The sequence below is a fragment of the Marmota marmota genome, unplaced genomic scaffold (assembly GCF_001458135.2).
Source record: "Marmota marmota marmota unplaced genomic scaffold, marMar, whole genome shotgun sequence".
Lineage (NCBI taxonomy): Eukaryota > Metazoa > Chordata > Mammalia > Rodentia > Sciuridae > Marmota > Marmota marmota.
Genome location: NW_026000026.1, coordinates 15,278,544 through 15,299,816, shown reverse-complemented (window position 1 = coordinate 15,299,816; position 21,273 = coordinate 15,278,544). Strand labels below are relative to the sequence as shown.

The 21,273-nt window shown below is 51.5% G+C and overlaps 1 protein-coding gene across 5 annotated transcripts in view; it reads left to right on the top strand.

Moving 5' to 3' along the window:
• Positions 1-21,273, top strand: part of Tox2 (TOX high mobility group box family member 2) — a 127,176-nt gene that overhangs the window by 80,657 nt on the left and 25,246 nt on the right. The window lies entirely within an intron of this gene.

The window sequence follows — 21,273 nt, the reverse complement described above, 5'->3', positions numbered from 1 at the left end:
AAAAAAAAAAAAAAAAAAAAAAAAAGCCTGAAATACCCAAGGGTGGACAAAGGGTTTCAGGCATGGCTCAATCCAGGAACTCCAGCTGTGTCCTTAGGGCCCCGTCACATGCCTACGTCCACACAGCAGGACTGATGGCTTCCAGCACACTCCTCATGTCTCGGGAAGGCCCCTGTCTCCCAGGAACCACCATGACTGAGCGACGCTGACCTGCCACTGTGTCCTAGGAGGCTTTTGTCAGCTTGGGTCACGCACACCCCAGTGGCAGGAGGAGGGGCTGCTTGCTTGACTTTCCCATCAGAGCCCCGCGGTGTCGGGTGGGATGGGTTCACCTCTGTAGTGGCTGCTCAGAAGCCACAGCCCAGTTTGTGGCTCAGTGGGGCAGACACCTAGGACCTCTAGACACCGCTCGTTCGCTGACCATCTGAACCCTCTTTCATTTCTTAATTGTTGACTCTTTTATTGCCAACAAATTCCTCTGCTTGAAAACCCTGGTGGGGACTCTGTGTTTAAGCCACTCACGGTTTGGTTTGGTTTTGTTCGTGACGCCAGGTGAGAAATAAAAGGAGAAGGGGGGAGCCCCCTCAAGACCCCTAAAGAGCTCAGTGAAAACTGATGCTCTGCTTCTCAGGGGACACTTTCCTTTGGGGGCTTCCAATAATGCAGGTCCTCGGCTGCTGCTTCTAAGAGACCTACCCATTCTGATGGCTTCCATGGTCCACGACCTTAATTCCACCTCAGCCGCAGGTGGACACCTCAGCTGCTGTCCAGCTGACTTACCCACAAGACCCTCACTCCTCCAGGATTTATGGTCACACAAACAAGGACAGGACCAGGTGGACACCTTTGTCATGAGAGCTGCCGTGCGGGGGTGGGGACGGCTGCAGTCCTGGGCCACAGGTGGCCGGCTCACGTGCTGGTGGCTAAGGGAGACGGCGTCGGGTGTGGTTAGTGCGTGGACAGAAGATCAATCCTGGCTGCACCTCTGGGCCTCCGTTCCCTTGTCTTGGAATGATCACAGCCCTGCCCCCAGGTCCTACTGAAGCCCATCTGAGATAATGTACGCAAAGTCTTAGTAATATGTCTGGCAGAGAGTGAATAATCAGGGAGCATTTGCTATTGTTATTATTAGTAATAAAAACAAGCTCCTGCTGTAGTGGAATGGCCCCAGCCCTCTTTAATCTCCTTTACCCAAAGGAACAGGTTGCAGAAACTCCCAGGTGCACTTGTAGGACCCCAGGTAATAGAAGCTCAGATAATTACAAAGCATGTCATCTATTTATCAAAGATAACCCCTCGTGGCTCCTTCGAGAAATGCTTGTCTTGGGCTCCATCCAAACAGGCACTTTGTAGTCATTTCCAGATTTCTCTATAACGAGTTCATGTTTCGGATGCTTCTTCCATTCAGATGGCCTTAATTCTTCCATTAGCCTGACTTTGCAAGGGTTCGCTGGATTTTATATTCGCTCCTTATGTAATGAAAGATAAGCCGACCCTATTACCGGGAGAGGCCTGCACCAACTGGGAAGCCAGATAAGAACATGGGTCTGAACGCTGGGTCTGTCTGGCCAAGAGGCGAGAGGCCCCTAATGACAGACTGTTAAACTCGTGGGAACTGCAGGGTGAAGGGGAAGTCCCTGGGTGTCGCGCATGCTGCCCGGGTGATGTGGGATTTGTGTTAGCACCTGCTGGGTGTCAAGAGCCAGTGGAGGCCTGCTCCACTGAGAGGGGGGAGCCGGGAGGGCTCAGCCCAGGGGACGGAGGCTCTGAGGAAGCAGGGGGGTGTGTTTTCTGCAGCTGCTCAAATGACTGCAAATCCGCAGGCTCCCAAATCAGGACCCTGGGCTGCAATTAAGTACCAGGAGGGCCACACTTCCTCCAGAGGCTCTGGGGAGAATCTGTCCTCGCCTCTTGTAACTCCTGGCTTGCAGCCAGGTCTCTCCGGTCCCAGCCTCCACCCGACACTGCCTTCTTTTCTGTCAGTGGATGCCCTTCTGCCCCTCTTCTAAGAACACTTGTGATGACATTTAGGGCTAGGCCAAGATCATCTTTCCATCTCAAGATCCTTGACTTAGTCACCTTTGCAAAGACCCTTTTTTTTCCAATACAGTGACATTTATGGATTCCCAGGATTAGGGCCTGATATCTTGGTGTAAGTGGAACTTTTTTTTAACCTAATACAGGCTCCTTTATTGAGCGCCTACTAGGTTGGTACCAGCCATTGCTCCATATTGAGCACCTACAAGGTACTAGCCAGTGCTCTGAGCTCAGGAGCTATTATAAGACGTCAGAGGAACTCTGTGTAGATGGAGCGAAGGCTACCCTATGGTTTGAGTATGGATGGTGGCCCCAGGCAGTATCCAGCATGGTCCCCAAGATGGCATATTAGGAGGTGCTATGGGCTTTTAAGAGAAGGGACCTAGTGGGAGTCCTTACATTCTTGGGGGTGTGCCCTCCAAAGGGGTTGTGGGTCCCTGGTCTCTTCCTCTCTTTCTCTGTTTCCTGGCTCAAGATGTAACCACTGCTCTTGTGCCCCCTCCCGCTGCGAGAGGCTGCCCTTGCCAGAGGCCTAAACCAATGTGGCCCCTCCATCTTGGATTTGAGCCTCCAGAACTGTGAACTAAAATAAATCTCTCTTTTCTTCGTAAGTCACCTGTGTCTGGTATTTTGTTATAGTGATGCAAAGCTGACTAATACACCCTGTTTCTAAAAAATGAAGCAATGTTGTACTAGGGTCAGGGTACGGTGCTCTGGGTGCCGACTCAGATGTGGGGTTATCGCTTCCTAACTGGAGGCTCTGCCTTTTGCAGGGAGGAAACACGATCAAAGGAGTACAAGTATTCTAATGAGTTCAAGGATACAAAGTCTGATCCTTGTCTCTAATGCCTCATCTGTACAATGGGAACACTCAGTACCACGAGTACTAGTAGGCCCTGGGGGTGCTTAGCATAGTCAAGGGTCAGCAGGTACCCCTTAGAAACTGTCATTATCACTCCATACAGGAGGTGACGCCTGACACAGAATGGGTTCTGTAAGTACTTTATGAGTGATTTAATGCCATCGGGTTCTTAAACAGTAAAACCTGAATTCCAGCCCAGCTGGGTCCCCTCCTGGCCACTTTCTAATTTCACCAGGTGTCCGAGGGATGGTGCAGTCCTGCTGCAGGTGGCTCAGAGGACGCCCTGATGCTAAGGTGTGCCAGGTGTTATGACACAGGGTGCCATGTGCCAGAGATGTTGTCCCTGCAGAGAGGGACAAGGCCAGTCATCTCATAAATGCCAGGAACCCCTTGGCTCAGACCCCAGAGGCCACCCCTTCCTTCCGGTCCCCTGCCCGGCTGGCTCGGCCCCACTGGCCCATGTGATGTTGGCCCTTCTCCTTTAAAGGTCTGGCTGCCAGCAGGAATCACGGGCAGTATTGGAATCGGGTCCCTCTACAGAATTAAATATGCTCAAGGCTTCTCCCTCGACTTCGGCGTCTTAACTGATTAAACATTCATTTCCAAGACAAAAAGAGTCAATTTAGTATGAAAGATATATTTTGCCGGTTTAATTTAAAGCGCGGCACCTCCATCTGACCCCTATTTTCATAACTCAATAATTTTATCCTGTGTTGATTGTCTCATTTTGAGAGAGATATTGTATGTATAAATCAGTTTCTAAAATACCCAAAGAAACTCGAAGAGTGGAATTTATTAAGCGGCTTCTGTTAAGTCTGAAATCATTTATTTGGGAGTCGCCCTTGGGAAACGTCGGCGCTGACGGGCCTGGTTTCCCCGGGGAGGGTTATCCTGGGAAGGGATGGAGTCTGATGCTCTCAGACGAGTTCCCCTGGAGCTTGGACCTTCCCTGAAGCCAGAGAAGCTCCTGGAAGGGGCTGGGGCGCGGAGAGGCCGGAGCCAAGGGGCAATGGGTTCCTGAAAAGCTCAGGTCCCACTTGCCGTGGATCCTGCTGGCCCAGGATTCTGGGTTTCCCAGGCTGACCTCTCTGGGTCACTGGGGTTTTATGGTCCAGTCGCAGGCCCCAGGGAACACAGAGGTGGAAACAGGGGTCATTCAAACATTCTGCCCCCAGCTTTCTCGGGGAACTTAGACGATGGCTTCTCTCTCAACCTCAGTTTTTCCATCTGTGAAATGGAGATGGGGACCCCAGCTCCAGGGAAATCACCAGCAGGAAAATGGGCACATCACCTTGTCAGCTGAGCCACACTGGACAAGCATATGGGTTTGAGGTTCAGTAGACTTCCCCACCGCCGTTGCCACCCAGGCCACTGACCAGAGGCTCACATCCTGTGAACTTGGATCAAAGTCCCTTGTGCTGAGTTTTAGATCTTTGTGCTGAATTCAGATCCCTGTCTCAAAGCATCCTTCCAGAACGCGTCCTTCTCCCAGCACACCCAGGGCTGGGGCCAGGCCCAGGGACTCCCACCCTAAGTCCTGGGCCAGTGTTCTGGGGTGGGCTGTTGGGGGACAGTACCTTAGTGACCACTTGCAGCTGGCTGGAGAGATGGTTTCCATGAGCTAGCCCACAGCTCAGGGGCAGGGCCTGTGTATTGACTCTGGGGGGTCCTTCAGAGACCTCCTGACCCCTCCCGCCTGCTCTTCCTGCTGGGAGCTCTTCCCCTCCAATCTCCCTTCCTGCCAACCCTGCCCTGCTTGTTCCTTCCTCCCCCAAGGAGGCTTGATCTGTCCCTGTTGGATTCACGTGAATTGAAACACAGGGACCAAATGCCCCCCAACCTTTATTCCTCTGGACTTCAAAGCCACAGGGGAGCAATAGAGATCACTTAGTCCAATGGATTCTTTTTATAATTCTCAATGCATAAGTGTCTTTGTTTTATGATTGCATCAGTTAGTTTGCTGTGTAACAAACCACCCCACACTTGGTGGCTTAGCGCAATGAATTCTTGTTAATTCTCTGTGAGCCAGCAGGGTAGTTCTTTTGATCTCCATGGCTCAGGTGATTTCTGGGGTCAGCTTGCAGCTTACCTGGGACTATATGGTCCAAGATTCTTGTGGACATCTCAGTACTTGGCCCAATGTCAGCTGGGACTCATGGAATGGCTTGGCCACAGGTCTCTCATCACATGGGGACCTGGGCTTGTTTGGGTGGTAATGGTGGCAGCTTGGTGAGCCCCAGCGTGCAGGCACTTTTCAACCTCTGTCGGCATCACATTTGCTGTGGTCCCATGCACCAAAGCCAGTCATGTGACCAGAGTCCATGGTGTCGAAATAGACCTCGCCTCTTGAAGGGAGAGATGGCAGTCACACTGTGGAAGGGGTGGATGCAAGGAGGCCGGACTGTGTGGCCCCTTTTGTCATCTGCTGTGATGACGTTCTGTTTTTCTGTGTGCTTTTGTTGTGACATTTAGTATCATCCAGTAGTTAGAAGCTTAGGCTCTGTGCTCAGGCCGACCTAAGTTCAAACCCAGCTGCCCCCCACACACACTCGTTACCTCCCCACCCTGTGCCCAGAGCAAGGGAGCCCTCCTCCCTCAGCCTCAGTTTCCTCATCTGCACAACAGAGGTAAGGTTCCTTGCTCATAGGAACTTAGGAAGTTTCAGTGACAGCTGTAGGTGACGTGGGGCATAGTAGGCTTTCGAGAAGTGCAAGCCACTGTGTTTGTTCATGCATTCATTTTATTGACAGGGTTTGGTGGCTTCAGCCTCGTCTCTATATTTGTCCAGCCTGACTTGCTGGGCATGAGCTTTTGCCCACGGACGTGGGTCCGAGAAGTGGGCATTGGGAAGACAGATCAAAGGCCCCGGTGGCTGGAGACGGGGCAGCTGTGGGCCGGCCGGGGAGAGCATATCACTTTCACTGGGACCTTGGTCAGGACTTGGAGCTTAATAGCAACAGAAAAGTGACAGTTCCACAACTTGCCAAAGAGCAGGGCCCCGAGGCAACTCCTTTTGGCCTTGTGACCAGGGGACAGATCCATCAGAGTAAAAACAGGGGTGCCATGTTTTGTCTAATATCCCTCTGGGTGTGGGAGTCAGGGTACAGATCTCCACAATGGGCCTCCGACAGTCCTCAGTGGGGTAACTAACAAGAGGCTCAAGGTTTCTTTGTAAGCATCAGCGTATGGATAAAAACCCCTCCCCCTGTTTTTCAGAGGCAGTAAGCAAAAGAAATATGTCTTTTTACATTTTCTAAAACTCAGAAAAATGGCTTTAAACAGCTTTGGCTCCCCTGCTATAATTATTTATTTTCAAACACTCCTGCAGGGGCTGCTTCGTTTTCTTATCCTGCACTCCTTTTTCTTATAAATGAACCATCACTTCAATAAATCATTATGAAAACAGAGACTAACACCAGCTCTGAAAGGTTGAAAGATTTATGTAACACATTTATGTTCCCCATTTTCTCATTCTGGTACTCGGCTGCAAAAGCTAAGCTAATAAAAGCTGCTATTAATATTTCTTGTTGCCTAGCAACCCCAGAGCGGGAGTAATAGCTTGGGCTAGAAAAATAGATGACCGATAAGGAAAAATTCAATTCTTTTATTATCTCAGGGGAAATGGCCTTTTACTGGAACATTATGATGTACGAGTGTGAAGTTGAACACAAAAGATTTTTGCGCGTGTGTTTGTTTTTCTATTTTTAATGAAGATTATTTTACCTCCACTAACTCTTTTAGGCCACTTTTATTTTCTTCCACACACACCCCTCCCACCCCATCCCTCATGCTTAATTTAGCAGCTATGGTAGTTAAGAATCTGTCAGCGTTTTTTAGTTTAAAAATGATTTCTGCAAAGGTTTACAACTCGGTCATAAAAATTCACTCCCTGTTAAAACTCAAGCCAGTGATAAGACTCCGCGCGGGCTAGCTCTCCACGCTCCGGATCACATTGGTTGGGAGATAAGATTCATGGTTTTCTCCAGAAGGAAGGTCAGAAAAGAACAAAACATGTTCTCTTCTGTGTGGAAGTTTTCTTTGGAACCTGGGGGCGTTGTCTCTTTTGAGAACCATTTGCTCTGAAGTTCGAGATGTTTCCAATGTGGGCCTGGACGTTTATTGAGCACATACGTGTTTATTTATTATGCAAAAATGGCGTCCTTTCCTCCTCCTGGTGGCCTTGTGACAAGGCATCATTATAATTCCCATTTTTCAGAAGCAGAAACTGAGGCTTAGAAGGGCTACGAGGTCGGCCTGAGGCAGCTCTGTGTGCCGCGATGAGGCCACCCTGGTTCTCAACTTCCGCACACTGACAATGGATGACTCTCCGTTGCAGGTGGCTGTCCTGGGCATTGGCAGGTGTCTAGCCACATCCCTGGCCTCCACCCATTATTCCTGGCTTCTAGTCCTTCTTCCCTAGTCAAAATCAAATTTAAAAATCTTTGTAGCCAGGCGTGGTGACGCACGCCTGTAATCTCAGCAGTTCAGGAAAACTGAGGTAGGAGAATCGCGAGTTCAAAGCCAGCCTCAGCCACGGCGAGGTGCTAAGCGACTCAGTGAGACCAAAAGTTCAATCTCTGGTATCCCCGCCCAGAAAAAAATCTCTCTAGACACTGCCAAATGTCTACTGGGGGCCAGAATCAACCCTGGTCGGGCACCCCTGCATGCTCTCCCCTCTGCTTAAAAGGTTCTTCCCCTCCTCATCCTGGGGAACTCATATTCCTTGCATTAGAACCTAGTTAAGAAGTCTTCTCCCTGGGGTTTTCTGGACCCTCTTGGCTGAAACGAGGAAGAGGCATGTGCAGCCTCAATCATCAAAGTTAAGGTAGTGCCCAGAAAACTTAGTAAATAATATTTTAATGCAATAGTTTTGTTTGGTTTTTGTTTGGGGCACCAGGGACTAAACCCAGGGTGCTTAAACATTGAGCAACATCCCCAGCTCTTCAGATTTTTTATTTCAAGACAAGGTCTTACTAAATTGCTTAGGGCCTTGCTAAGTTGCAGAGACTGGCCTCCAACTTGCAATCCTCCTGCTTCAGCCTCCTGACTCGCTGGGATTATAGGTGAGTGCCACCAAACCTGGCTTAATGCAGCAGTTAATTTTAAGAACCCAGTTAACACCCACAAAAGAAAAAACATGATAAACAATGTATCAAAAATTTACATAAGTCTTTACATAAATGTGGGAACAGTCTAAATTCATGATTGTCTGTGGCTGCCCATTTATGTGCTCATCTTCTCTGTCAGCCTGGGATAGCCTGAAGGCCAGGCCTGGCACCAGCACCTAGCCAGGGGCCCAGCTTCAATATCTGTTTGGTTCTGAATGAACAGAAGGAGAGATTAACTTGACCCTGGTTAGAAACAGGGCCGAGCCAGAACATGCAGCTAGGTCTCGACTCCAGCCCGGTGCTCTTGGCCCTGTAGAAGGTGTGCAGAATGCTTGTGAGTGATACCTGGGCAGGGGAGATTGGAGGAGGCCCTCGGGGCTCAGTCTGGGAGCAGATGGGGGGTACAGAACGGCAGCCAGTGGACTTTCCCTGAGCCAAGGGCTTCGCATCTTCTTTGGTAGGCAGGGGCTGGCACGGCGACCCGCCAGCGTGGAGCATCCTCCATGGCAGAACCACAACGGCCAGCCCTGGCGCACTGCCCCTGCACACGCGTGTGGCCAGACGTCTTGTCTTGGCCTCTGGACAGCATGGGCCACACTTCGTTTGACCCTCTAGGGAACTTTTGTTAATGAATGGATGCATTTCCTGTAACTGTGCTCTGCTGATACCTATTTAACACCTACTGTGTGCCTGGCCCCCACTTAAGTAAGTGCTCTATATTTGTCTCTTCTGTAATCCTCCACCCTGGGAAGGAGCCTGGGCTCCAAATCTCACCTATGAGGGCTTCCGATGAGTGAGGGAGTGAGCGAATGAGCAAGGGCGTGACACTGAGCCAGGACTGAGCCCCACGGGCCGTATCTAGCCCCAGCGGAGCCAGTCACGCTCATAAACGACCACAGCGTGAAGCTGAGCGGCTCAGAGCTCACAGTGGAAGTTCTGCGGGGCTCAGAGGTGAGTGAAGGCAGGGAGGGCTTCCTGGAGGTGGTGGCCTTGGGGCTGAGCCCTGGGGACCAGAGGACAGTGGCCAAAACCAGAAATAAGCAATCTTCACCCCTGTACGGACCTTCCTGTTCAGAGCCATCTACTCTTCTGCTAGAATTCATGAAACAGTTTGTCATGGTTTATGGCCCCTTAGCTGCTCTGGGAACCGCCCTCTCCACCCGCTGCCAGGCTGCTAATCGGTGCCCTGACCTCCCGCCTCCGGGAGTGCAGGGGCCAGGTGTTTAACCGTCATTCCAGGCAGGGTGCCAAGCCTGGCAGCGGGAGCTCCTGGCTGCTCCCCAGTCAGGAGGGAGGGCTGGGGAGGCGCAGCCCCATTCATCAGCCCGGCTCCTGTACGGCTCGTCTAATGGCCCTTTCCTCCCAGCGCATATTCAGAACCATGTTTGGGAAAATGAGCTTTTAATGTACCGTCGGCTTTCCTGAGAAGCCATCTCTGGCTCCGTGGAATGTCTGGAGCCCATAAAACGGGAGATTCATTGGAGTCATTTCCCCGGCTCTGGCTGGATAATAAAAAGTCCCTCTCGTGCGGCTTCTCTCGTCTTGTGGCTTTGTCCATTTAGAACCCGGCGGAGTCTTCATAAAGGACAGCAAGACAAATAAAACTCATCTAAATATTAACGCTCCCGGGAGGGCGCGTGGCTTGTCCAGGAAAAACTCCCTGTGAGGTGTCCTCGGGCCGTGAGCTGCTCTGGTGGCAGCCTGGTGCCCACGCGTAGCACTGAATTGAGAGTGTGGAGTCCTGCCGTCTCTGCTCTGCCTGGTGGGTGACCGTGGGCACTTCTTCTGAGCCTCCAGTAAGATGGAGCCAATGTCGGCTGCCGCAGGAGGTGACCGTGAGAATCCAGTGTGCCAGTCAATGTTCCTGGTGCCTAGCTTCCAGGGTGGGGTACAGCAGGTATCTGGAGAGGGTTTGTTGATTGACTGTATGAATGGAATGAAGATTGAGTGCTGTGTAAACACCTCTCAAATTTAGAGTGCTGAGTTCATCATTGCTGGAGAATAAGTCAGATGGGGCCCCGAGGCCTGTTCTAACAGTGCGGTCCACTGTGTCTCATCCTGACTTTGTCTCATCCCGACTTTATCCTCATTTTTCAGATATATACCCGGGATTCAGACGGGCAGGGGGTGCCCGAGCATGGTGACCCATGTGTGTACTCTCAGCTATTTGGAAGGCTGAGTCGGGTGGATTGCCAAGTTCAAGGCCAGGCTGAGCAACAGTGAAAAAATAACATAAGAAATAAAACAGGCTGGGACTGGATCCCAGAGGTAGAGGAAAAGGAAAGGAAGTGAGTGAGCGGCCTGTGTTCTGGGGGAGCTCTCTCCAACCGAGGGAGGCGTTCTTAGCTCTTCCTCTCCTCACCCCAGAAACGGATACCCAGGCCAGGAGGCGGGAAGCCTGGGTCCTCTTCCTGTCCTGCCGCTAGGACGGATTGCCTGAGGCAGGTCGCTTTCCTCCCAGCCTCTCTTTTTTTCTTCTGCAGAATGGACAGAACCCAAGTTACCCCGGGGCACTGTGGCCAGGGTGGAGGAAGGGTGCATCTCTAAGTCGTTTAGTGAATGGGCCAGAGAGAGGCTGTTGTCCTTCAGGTTGCAGATCAAAGTCACGGGTCAGGAGAGCCCAGTGGTTAGGAGGGAGGGCTCTGGGGTCAGGCAGTGTCTGCTGCATGTGTAGACAGCTGTGTGACCTCAGCCAAACTCCTTAACCTCTCTGTGCCACAGTTTCTTCACGGGTTGTTATGAGGAGTGAATGAGATATTCTAGATGTATCCAATCTGTGCTGAAGGGCTTCTGCCTGGTCCCACGGGGAGCGCCGGAGTATGAACCAGACCACAGAGTGGCTGACATGTGCATCACCACGGGAGTGTCAGTCAGTGTTTGGTTGCAGACAAGGAGGGGGAAGAGCTAGTGCATAACTTCTGGGCACCGAGACTCCCATGGCTAGGGGCAGTTTCCTAAATGAGAGGGCAGCATGGGCCCTGGGCAGGCAGCACGGCCAGGGTGTGTCTGGGTGGGGCTCCAGCAGCCCTCACCACCCACTGGCTCTTAAAGGTGCTGCTCTGCGCAGTGGCTCCAGCATCCCCGGAGCTTGTTAGAGATGCAGGTCCTCAGGCCCCTCCGACACCCAGGGCCACAGACTGGGCTGGGCCAGCGCCCCTCCCCACCAGCTCCTGGGGGTGGGGAACCTGCCTGGAACCGCTGGACAGTGGCTTCCCAGGTGGAGTCCCTGACCTGGTGCTTATTTGCCCGGAGGATTTCACCACACCCTTGAAGGTTCCCCCCAGGAACCAGAAGAGCTGCCTGGCTCCGAGTCTCCCCTTCCCCTCCCCCACCATCGGCACAGGCCTCGGAGCCCATACTTTGGTGTAGACAGTTCCCACCCCGTGACCACAGGACTCCAGGTCTCCTTAAATTGCAGAGCCTTGTCCCGGTGAAGCTTCCTGGGACCGTGCACAAAGGCCCACGCGAGTCAGGAACAAGACATAATAAAGACAGAGAGGAGACCAGGGTGGGGGGTCCAGGGGCCTCTGTACCAGCAGGAGGCAAAGTTCCCCTGGCTCCTCCTGAGGGCCGTGTGTGATTGCTCAGGTGGGGTGTCTCAGCAAAGCCCACCTTCAGGATCATGGGAGGACAGAGCAGGAGCAGTTGGACAGAAGGACTCGAGCCGGACATCTGTAGCACTGGCAGCAGCTGGACCAGGAGAATCAGGACTTGGTCAAAAGCACAGAGTGACAACAAATTGCAGGACCTTCAGCTAAGATCCTTGAACCAAAGGGTCAGCCCGAGATGGTCACCAGCCCCTCCCACGGCACCCCTCCTCTCCCTTGGGAACCCCAGGGCTCAGAACCCTACGTCTGAGCACACAAGACTCCCGTCAGCCCTGCCTGTTGTCTGCCTGTGAGCTTGACTGTTCTTACCCACTGCTCCTGTGTCCCGGCGTGGAAGTGAATCACCTCCAGCAGGCAGATGGCCCGTGTCCTTTGGCGTGCGCCTACTGGGGTGACCCTGGTCACATTAAACTGGAGCTGTCTTCCCATAACTACCTGTAGAGGGGTCCCCAAAAGCAGGAGGGAGCAGCCCCCCGCTGCACACAGTGGGAGACCTGCTCCCCAGATAGGCGTTGACGGCATGAGTGAGCAGTGACCAGCCAGCTACACTGGGGACAGAACTGTCCTCTGGGGACAGGAGCTTGGCCTCCGCTACAGCCCCTTAACCTCAACACTCCCGCTGCGTCTCTGTGCCCTGCCCTGCCCAGAGGGGCTGCCACACTGCCTTGATTCACCTCCCTGGCTTTGGACTTGAACAGACCTGGGTGTAGACCGGTGTTCTGTAGCCACCTGCCGTGTGGAACAGGTGCTCCGGTGGAACTTTAATTTGCTTGGGTGGAAAATGAATGTGTTAACAATCCACACCTCATGGGGTCGTTTGGAAAATTAAATGCTTATAAAGTGCTCAGCACCGTGGTCATAAAAATGCTGCCGCTTGTCTCCAAGCGCTCTCTGTGTGAGCCTCTTTTCTCTCTCTCTCTCTCTCTGCTAACCCACACGGAAGACTCCATGCTTTCTGGCTCTCCCCAAACACCCCCCTGCCCAAGTGTTGGTAAGCCAAGTTGTGGGGTGTCCCCCTCCGTCTGCACACTCCTGTGTCTCCACGCCTCTTTGTGGTTGTCATGGCAACCATCTCCCGTCACTGCCCATGGCCTGGGCCTGGTGGGGCTCCTGTAGGTGCTGTTGCCCGTGGTGATCCCACAGCCTGGGGGTCTCTGGACCTAGGATCCAGACTTTCCCCTGGAAAGCTGAGGACCCCCACATACAGGATTCCCTGACTTAGAAGCTGGTTTGGGGACTATTTTAGTCAAGTTCTTCACTGCTGTGACTAAAGGAATCTGACCAGCACAACTGTAGGGGAGGGAGAGTTTATTTGAGGCTCACAGTTTCAGATCTCTTAGTCCAGAGAAGGCTGGCTCCTTCCTCAGGGCTGGGGGTGAGGCTGAACCCCATGGTGGAAGAGTGAGGCAGAGGGAAGCTGATCACAGTGATCATGGTGATCATGAAGCAGAGAGAGGGCTCCAGCGCCAGAATCCAAAGCCATGCCCCCAGCCACGCCCCCAGTTAACCACTTCTCCAGCCACACCCCACCTGCCTCTAGTGACAGGTTGATCCCTTCAGGGATCAATTCACTGCTGGGTTACGACTCTCACCATCCAGTCATTTCTCCCCTGAACCTTCTTGCATTGTCTCACACGTGAGTTTTGGGGGGACACCTCACATCCAAACCGTAACAGGGACCCTCGGGTCTGACTGAGCATCCTTGGGGTCCCCCCAACCCTCAGCAAACTATCAATATATTTCTATCAAATAAGTACAGTTTTCTCCCAGAGGGGTCTGGTAGTTTGAGTTCAAGTCCACCAGGAAGCAGCCTGCAAATAGGATTGGGCACAGGAAGAGATCCGTTGGGGGGAGAGGGAGGGACTGGAGGTGGGAGCGACTAACTGTAGGCTTCAGTGCAGGGCTGGCCTCTGGGGGGGACCAAGGACAGAGGGGCTTCTTCCCGGTCTGTTAGTCGCTGTTTGCCCCCACGTCCTTGCCGAACTTTCTTTCTTATTTGTTCTGTTTAGAGATAATGACGGTAGCACTTACCACACTTTTAAAATTACTTTGGCTTTATAGTACGTTTTAACATCTGGCAACACAGTTTGCCCAAAGTTCTTTTTTTTTTTTCCCGGTGAAGTGCATCCATTTCTTCTTCCACATGTATTTTTAAGTCGCTTTTATGAGACTATTGGAATTTCATCAACAGATTAAGATGGGGACAATTTATATCATTATATTGTATTATTCAGAAAACAATGTGAATTTCCACTTATATAAATAATGTTTGCCTCTCCTTCTAGTTTTATATATTATATATATTTGCACATGTGTGTGAAACCAACATATTTCTTGTTTGGTTTTTTTTCTTTTTTTTTCTTTTTTTTGATAGTGCTGGGGAAGGGGCCAGGGCCTGGCTCATGCTAGGCAGTTGCCATTGAGCTACACACACCCCCTCCTGTTCTTCACACTTTCTTCTTTACAGTTTCATATGCTTGCATTGCTGTCATGATTAGAGCTTTATGCTCGCTAACTTGTTCGCTGGTAAGTGGGAGGTCGGTGTGGTAGGGGAAGCAAAATGCAGACATCTGTCATTCACTTCTACTGTGCCCCAAAGAACGTCACAGAAGCAGCCACTCTGAATTGTCATAGTCTCTCTTGTAGAATTATTATTATTCCTTCAGTAATGAGGATAGAACCCCAGGGGCGCTTAGCTACTGCGCCACATCCCCAGCCCTTTTTATTTTTTATTTAGAGACAGGGTCTCACTAAGTCGCTTAGGGCCTTGCCAAGTTGCTTTGAACTTGCAATCCTCCTGCCTCAGCCTCCGGAGCCACTGGGATTACAGGCGTGCGCCGCTGTGTCCAGCTCTTGCATTAATTTTTATCTGACGGCCTCGAATTAGAATTTCTTAGCATTTGAGGTTTGGGGATTTCTGAATGTCTTTCACATCCACCAAGAAACTGCTTTCCAGTTTCTTGCCTTGCATCCAGTTGAACTGTCACTTGGAGTGATGAATAGCAGGGACAAGTGGCCTTTGTCTTTTGTCTTCTCCCCAGTTTATCAGCACTGCCATTCACACTTGGCATGAACTCATTTTCTTTAGCATATATTTTTTAAATATTTATTTTTTAGTTGTAGTTGGAACAATACCTTTGCTTTATTTATTTACTTTTTATGTGGTGCTGGGGATCGAACCCAGGGCCTCGCATGTGCTACGCCAGTGCTCTACTGCTGAGCCACAACCCCAGCCCCTCTTTAGCATATTTTTAAAAAATTCTTCATTTTTCCACTTACTCATAATTTCTGTGGCGTTTTATCAGGTCCTGCTAACTTTGCACTGAAACACTCAAATGGTTTTCCTTCCTTGGTACAGGGAGGGGATGAATTTATCGATAGTTTCCCCAGTACTAGTGACCGTGTGTGTGGATACTGACATAGGTGAACATACAGACAAACACGGATGTTTTAATGAAGCTGGATTTAATTTACTATTTTACTTAGGATTTTTCTTTAATAAAATGCATTTTTCATAATAACATGGGTCTGTGGCTTTCTGTTTTAGTCAGCTTTTTTCACAGCTGTGTCTAAAAGACCCAAGCAGAACAATTGTAGAGGAGGAAAAGTTTATTCAGGGGCTCATGGCTTCAGAGGTCTCAGTCCATAGACAGCAGACTCCATTCCACAGGGCTCAGATGAGGCAGGACGTCATGGAGGAAGAGTGTGGCAGAGGGAAGCAGCTCACATGATGGTCAAAAAGCAGAGAGAGACTCTACTCACCAAATAAAAAATATATACCCCACAGCCACGCCCCCAGTGAACCACCTCCTCCAGCCACACTCCACCTGCCAGTCACTACCCAGTTAATCCCATCAGGGATGGATTCGCTGATTAGGTTAAGGCTATGGCCCAATCATTTCTCCTCCAAACCTTCTTGCATTGCCTCACATGTGAGCTTTTGGGGGGTGCCACATCTAAACCATGACACTTTCTTTTTATAGACATTTTCCACATCCTTCTGTATTAAGGTTACACCGTCTTCTTAAATAAACAGCTTATTACACCAATATCTAGACAATTATTACCATTGATTGTATATGATATTCTCTTATCATTTTTGTGGGCTTGATCCCTGTAATTACACCCCTTCCCACCCTGCAGCTGTATACATCTGGTTCTTTCTTTTCTCAGCCTCATCTCTCCTGGAGGCCTACCCGTGTTATTGGCTTATCTATTTTTGTTTATGCGTTTTCCTGAGAGACCTCTCAAGAGTTATGTTTCAATTCTATGACTTTTCTTTCTCTTAATTTATTCATTTTCCCTTTTGTGTTTATTAATCTCTTCCTCTTTCTTTCTGTAGAAGTTTAAATTTTTCATTTTCGATTCTTTAACTCATTTACTTTTATTGTTTATTGTTTAATAATAAAAAGTTTATTGCTGTCCTTTTTTTTTCCGAGTATGGCTTTGTATCTTGTAAATTTTGAAATGAAATGTTCTCACATCTTTTTCTTCTTTCTTCCCAAAGCATAGCTTTGTGGATTTGATATATATTTCATTGTATTTTGTATTTTGCACAAGCAAATACAAAGGAAAAATAAATTCATTAAAATTGCACTATGTACAAATAACTACTGAGCCACCTACCATTGGCTGAGTCTCTTTTCAGTCATATCTTTCTTGCATTTAGGCACATGAAGGGGAACATGATACGGTGCCTTCTTCTGCTTCTAGTCTGTTCTGTCGAGCTGTTCTTGGCTGGTTTCCTGTGACAGAGTGTAACGGGTCTATGTCCATAACTGTAGGTCCTTTTCTTCTTCTTGCTGCTGTATGGGTGTTGCATTCTGAACCTTCTGTTGACGGACATTTGGCCAAATGCTGATCTTTCTCTACATGGGTACCGTAGGGGATGTGAACATGACTTTTGAGGGTGGAGTCTTGGGAGAGGGAGCTAGAAGTGTGTTAGGACAGGTCAACACGTGTCCCTCAGCTGGAGAGGAGCCTCAGCCTGACCCACAGGGAGCTCTGGAGCATGAATGGCACCAGCCCCTTGCTTCATAGGGCAAAGGGGTTGACCTCCTGTGGTCCAGTGTTGGTTGGTCACTGGCCATAGGTTGGGGGTTGAGTAGCTCCCTGGGGTCAGTGGCATCTGTTGACCAGTATTCTGGGGAAGGGGACAGCTATGAGACTTTCCCAGCCAGTATTCACAGGGGCTGACAGGTGGGGAGCCGGCCCAGTGAAGGCGACCTGGGCAGGGCCCCAAGAGCTTCTACTACATCAGAGGTTCTGAACTAGAACAGTTTTGTCCTCCAGGGGATGTTTGGTGACTTCTGGAGGTATTTTTTGAATGTCACAACTGGAGTTGGTAAAGGCCAGACGAGAATCATCACAACCGAGAATCATCCCAAAATATCGGTGCCCCGGAGGAGAAACCCTCTGCAACAGCAACACAGCAAAATCTTCCAACCAACATCCTGTGGGCTCGCCTTTTCAGGTTCTGTATCTCTGTGCCTTTCCTTCGGGGCTCTGGAACTCCTTGAAATAGTCGTCTGGCCGTCCTCCTCCCACGTTCTCCTCTCGCCCCTTCTGGGTGGAAATGGCCCTCCGTGTGGTTGGCTGTGGCTCCTGGGGCAGTCCTGAGCCCTCGTCTCACTCTCCTGGTCATCAGCCCGTCACGCGGTTACTCTTCATCCTCGCTCAGCTCTTCACTGGCTTCCAGAATGTGCCCTCTCCTGGCTTCTCTCCTCCCTCCGCCTCCGTCTCCTCCGTTCAGCCAGACCTTGGGCCTCTCCCTTACCCGCCCTCAGGATCCTTCATGTCACCGTCCGATCCAGGCTCGTGGCATTAAGTGCCCTATAGGCACTGATAACTTCCAAGCTTTAATCTCCAGCATGAAGGTCTCTACGGATATGTAACTTAAAAACCAAGGCCCTGGGCCGGGCATGGTAGTGCAGCCTGTAGTTCCAGCAACAGGGAAAACCAAGGCAGAAGGATGGCAAGTTCAAGGCCAGCCTCAGCAACTTAGTGAGATCTTATCTCAAAATAAAAAAATAAAAGTGCTGGGGATGTGGCTCGGGGATAGAGCCCCTACCTCTGGGTTCAGTCTCCAGTATCATAAATAAATAAATAACCAACCAACCCAGGGCCAGGTACGTCCTCCACTGCCTGCTCCTGGTCTCCATGTGTGACAGCTCCCTTTTCTCAGACATCTGGGTCATGCTGTGGTCCTCCTCGACTCCTGTGAGTCTCAATGAGGCTCTGGCTCAGGGCCGTTTGGTGCCTTCACGCCTGTCTCAGAGGGAGGCCCACCTCCTCTGCACAGCCTGCGCCTCACCTGTCCTGCTTATGCCTGGCCTCCTCCCTGGTCCAGGCATATGCCTGACCCCAGGCCATTTGCCCTTCTTTCCCTCTGCCTGAAATGCTCTTCTCGGGTGTCTGAACAGCATGTTCCCATACCTCTTTTGAGTCTTAGACAGGGAGGCCGATGTCACCTTCTCCATGTGGCCTTTTCTGGCCCCGGTTTCTAAAATTGCACCCACCTCCTCTGGACCTTCTCACTCATCTTCCCTGCTTTCTTTTCCTCTGTGTCACTATGACATGTTCCTCTGTGTGCCCTGAGAGCGGGCCCGGTTTGCTTTATTCCCTGCTGCATCCCCAGCACCTAGTCAGTGCCTGACGCACAGTAGGTGCTCAATAACTGTGTTTGATAAATTTGAATGGGGTGGGGGGGGGGCGGCCTGGGAGGCTTGTTCATTTTGAAGCATGTTGGCAAGTATTTTAGATTAGGATGACATGGTAGTGACGGGGACCGCTGTGATGTGTTCCGGGCAGGGGGCGTCCTTATGCATTACAGAATTTTCAAACAGCCACCTGAGCCAGGCCCTGGCTTAAGGTGATGTGACTCAAGGTCATGGAGCTACTCGATGAGTGGGGAAGTGCTCCAGCCAGGTCCGTCTGTCCAGTGTTGCTGCTCCACTCCCTCCGTGCTGCCCAGCAAGGGGGCACATCACTTACCCCTGACCAACAGTGCCAAGACACTGGCGTTCCCCAGCCATGTCACCACTGGATTGTGTAGATTGCAAAAGTTTTTACGATTAATGTAATGGCTGGAAAGTGTCACTTTTTCCCACATCCATGTTTCCGGATCCTCACAAGGAATGAGTGACAGCCCTACTCGGCCCCAAGACAGCACCTCCGTCCTCAGTGGAGAAGAGGGACCACGGGGCCCAGCAGCCTGGCCCAAGCCCAGCTGTACCCAGAGCCACTACTTAGCCTTCAGAGCCTCAGTTTCCCCATCTGGAGAAGTGGGAGTCACCATAGTGCCTGTCACCTGGAGAGGGTGGAAGGAGCTGTCCTGGGGACCTCAGAGCTGCTCGTGGGTTGGGAGGCCGAAGCTCAGGGGGTGGATGGGACATGTGGCTACGAAGGGGACAAGAACCAGCCTTGAACAGCACCACCTGGTCAGGCAACATTTGGCTGATGCCCATAGAGGCTGGGGATCAAGGAATGCCTGGCTTGCTCTGCCTTCTGGACATTGTCTCAGAGGCCTGATGTCCCCCTCCCCCTTTGCCAATTAATTTGTGGCAGAGTTGGCAGTGGGAACCTCCCCAGAACTACAAGTCCTATCTGAGCATGGGATCCACTGTGTGGCCTCAGGGCTCGTCCTTGCCCTCTCTGTGCTCTGGCAGAGCACCTCCAGCCTGACCACCCACTGCTGCTCTCAGAAGGGGTGTGGGAGCCTCTGCCTCCTCCGCCTCCTGGCACTTCAGTCCCGGCTTAACCAGGGACTTCAAGCAGCAGTACTTTCCTAGAGAGTTCATAAAAACATGTAAACACGGATGAGGAGACAAAATATTGAGCGGGGAGGCAGTAAAACACACCAGTGTTTGTTGTGTTAATTGAATATTCATGAGCTGACTGTTTAAATTACAGTTCACAACTGTTGTGGGGCCTGATGAATAATTGAAACGAGGGTGGCCAAAGAGATTTCAACACTGCATTAGCAAACTGCTCCGGATCAGCCTCAGAGAATTTATAATTAGCTCAGAATATCCTGTAATAAATTCTTTGGAAAGATGGTTTTAATTAGCCCACGTGCTAATTCTGAGTGTAGAACATTCGGCATTGAGAAGGAGGGGGGCGGGTCACCCTCGCCTGTTTCTCTCTCACATGGGGGTCCCACCACCTGCCAGGAACCTCTGAGCATGCTCAGCCACCCTCAGCCCACCCTGCAGACCCTGCCCACTCCCAGCTCCCCTGGGGCCTAGGCAGGTGCAGATCTTCCTGCCTGACCTGTCCCCTGCTCTCGCCTATCACCAGTGGGGCACCAGTGGGATTCCATCTCTGCCCCTTCAGTGAGGGAACCCAGAGAGATGAGTGGCCAGTCCAGCTCCCGTGGGTCCCCAGGGGCATCAGGGCCAGCTGACTTGGGCCAGCATCTAGGTGCAAGGAGATTCAGGCAGGAACACAGTGTGGGGCCGCTGGTGGCCAGCAGGACAGGGGAAGCAGGACTGGGGTGTGCTGTCCCTCTAGTGCTTGGAGAGGAACGACATCTGGGTCTGGGGAAGCTGCCAGTCTGGGGCTCAGAGCTCCTGGGCTCACTGGCTCATCCCTGGACATTTACTGAGTACCTGCTGTATGCCAGGCCTGGGAGTCGGCAGCAGGGAGATGGTTCAGAGCAAAGTGGCCGCCATCCGCACGTCCAATACGACCAGAGTCATGTGCACACCTGTGTGAACGTGCCATTACAGTTGTAACAGGTGCTACCAGAGGGATCACCAGGGACCTTGATTCAGGTGGGAGAACCAGGGAAGGCCCCTTGGAGGCAGGGACGGGTAAGCAGAAAAGCAGTCGGGGTGAGGGAGGTGGACTGGCCCTGGGAGGAGGGGCTGGGCCAGGAGCTGCCACATTCCCACAAGGCAGAGCCAAGGACGGGGTCAGCAGAGCCTCCACAGCAACTGGGCTGGTATTGGGAACAGGATTAAGTTCACGGGCATCTCGTCACTGCAAGGGGACGTAACCCTGACTCCGATGCTTAGGGCTGCAAGACCCGTGGAGCTGCCCAGCGTTCCACTAGGATTCCTTTGTGCACTTATTCATCTTCATCCAGCCTATCCAGGAGGCCTCCTGTGCACCAGGCCCTCTCCACGCCCTGTGCAGTGAGCAGAGAAGGTGGCCACCCCTGGTCCCAGAGCTTACTTATTCCAGTGGGACAGACAGACAGACAGCTGAAGAAGTACAGTGTGCATTCATCACTCAGACGGGAACGAAGGCTCCCTGCCATACACACGACACAGTCTTCCAGCCCAGGATCGTGGGCAGGAGCATTAGGCCCCCTTCCAAATGGGAACTGAAGACCGTGTTCAGGAAGATGGAGGATTCCTATTGGATGGGACATTTTCAGTTATTGGCCCCCCTGACCAAGGGCAGTGGTCCACCTCCTCTGCTCTGCCGGGCCCTGCCCATCAAGTCTGCCCCAGGTGCCTCCTGACTCCGCCTCTAACCTCTCACCCTGAGCAAAGAAGATGGCGGGGCCATCCTCCACCCACATAGTACCCTGGCTCCCCGAGGCCCGCAGGACAGAGCTCTCATCCCTTGGTGGTCTGTCTTTGGCTCCCCCAGCTTTGTAGCCACGGTGGCCTCAGTGAACTACAGGGTCCTAAAAGTGCCCTGGCCCTGG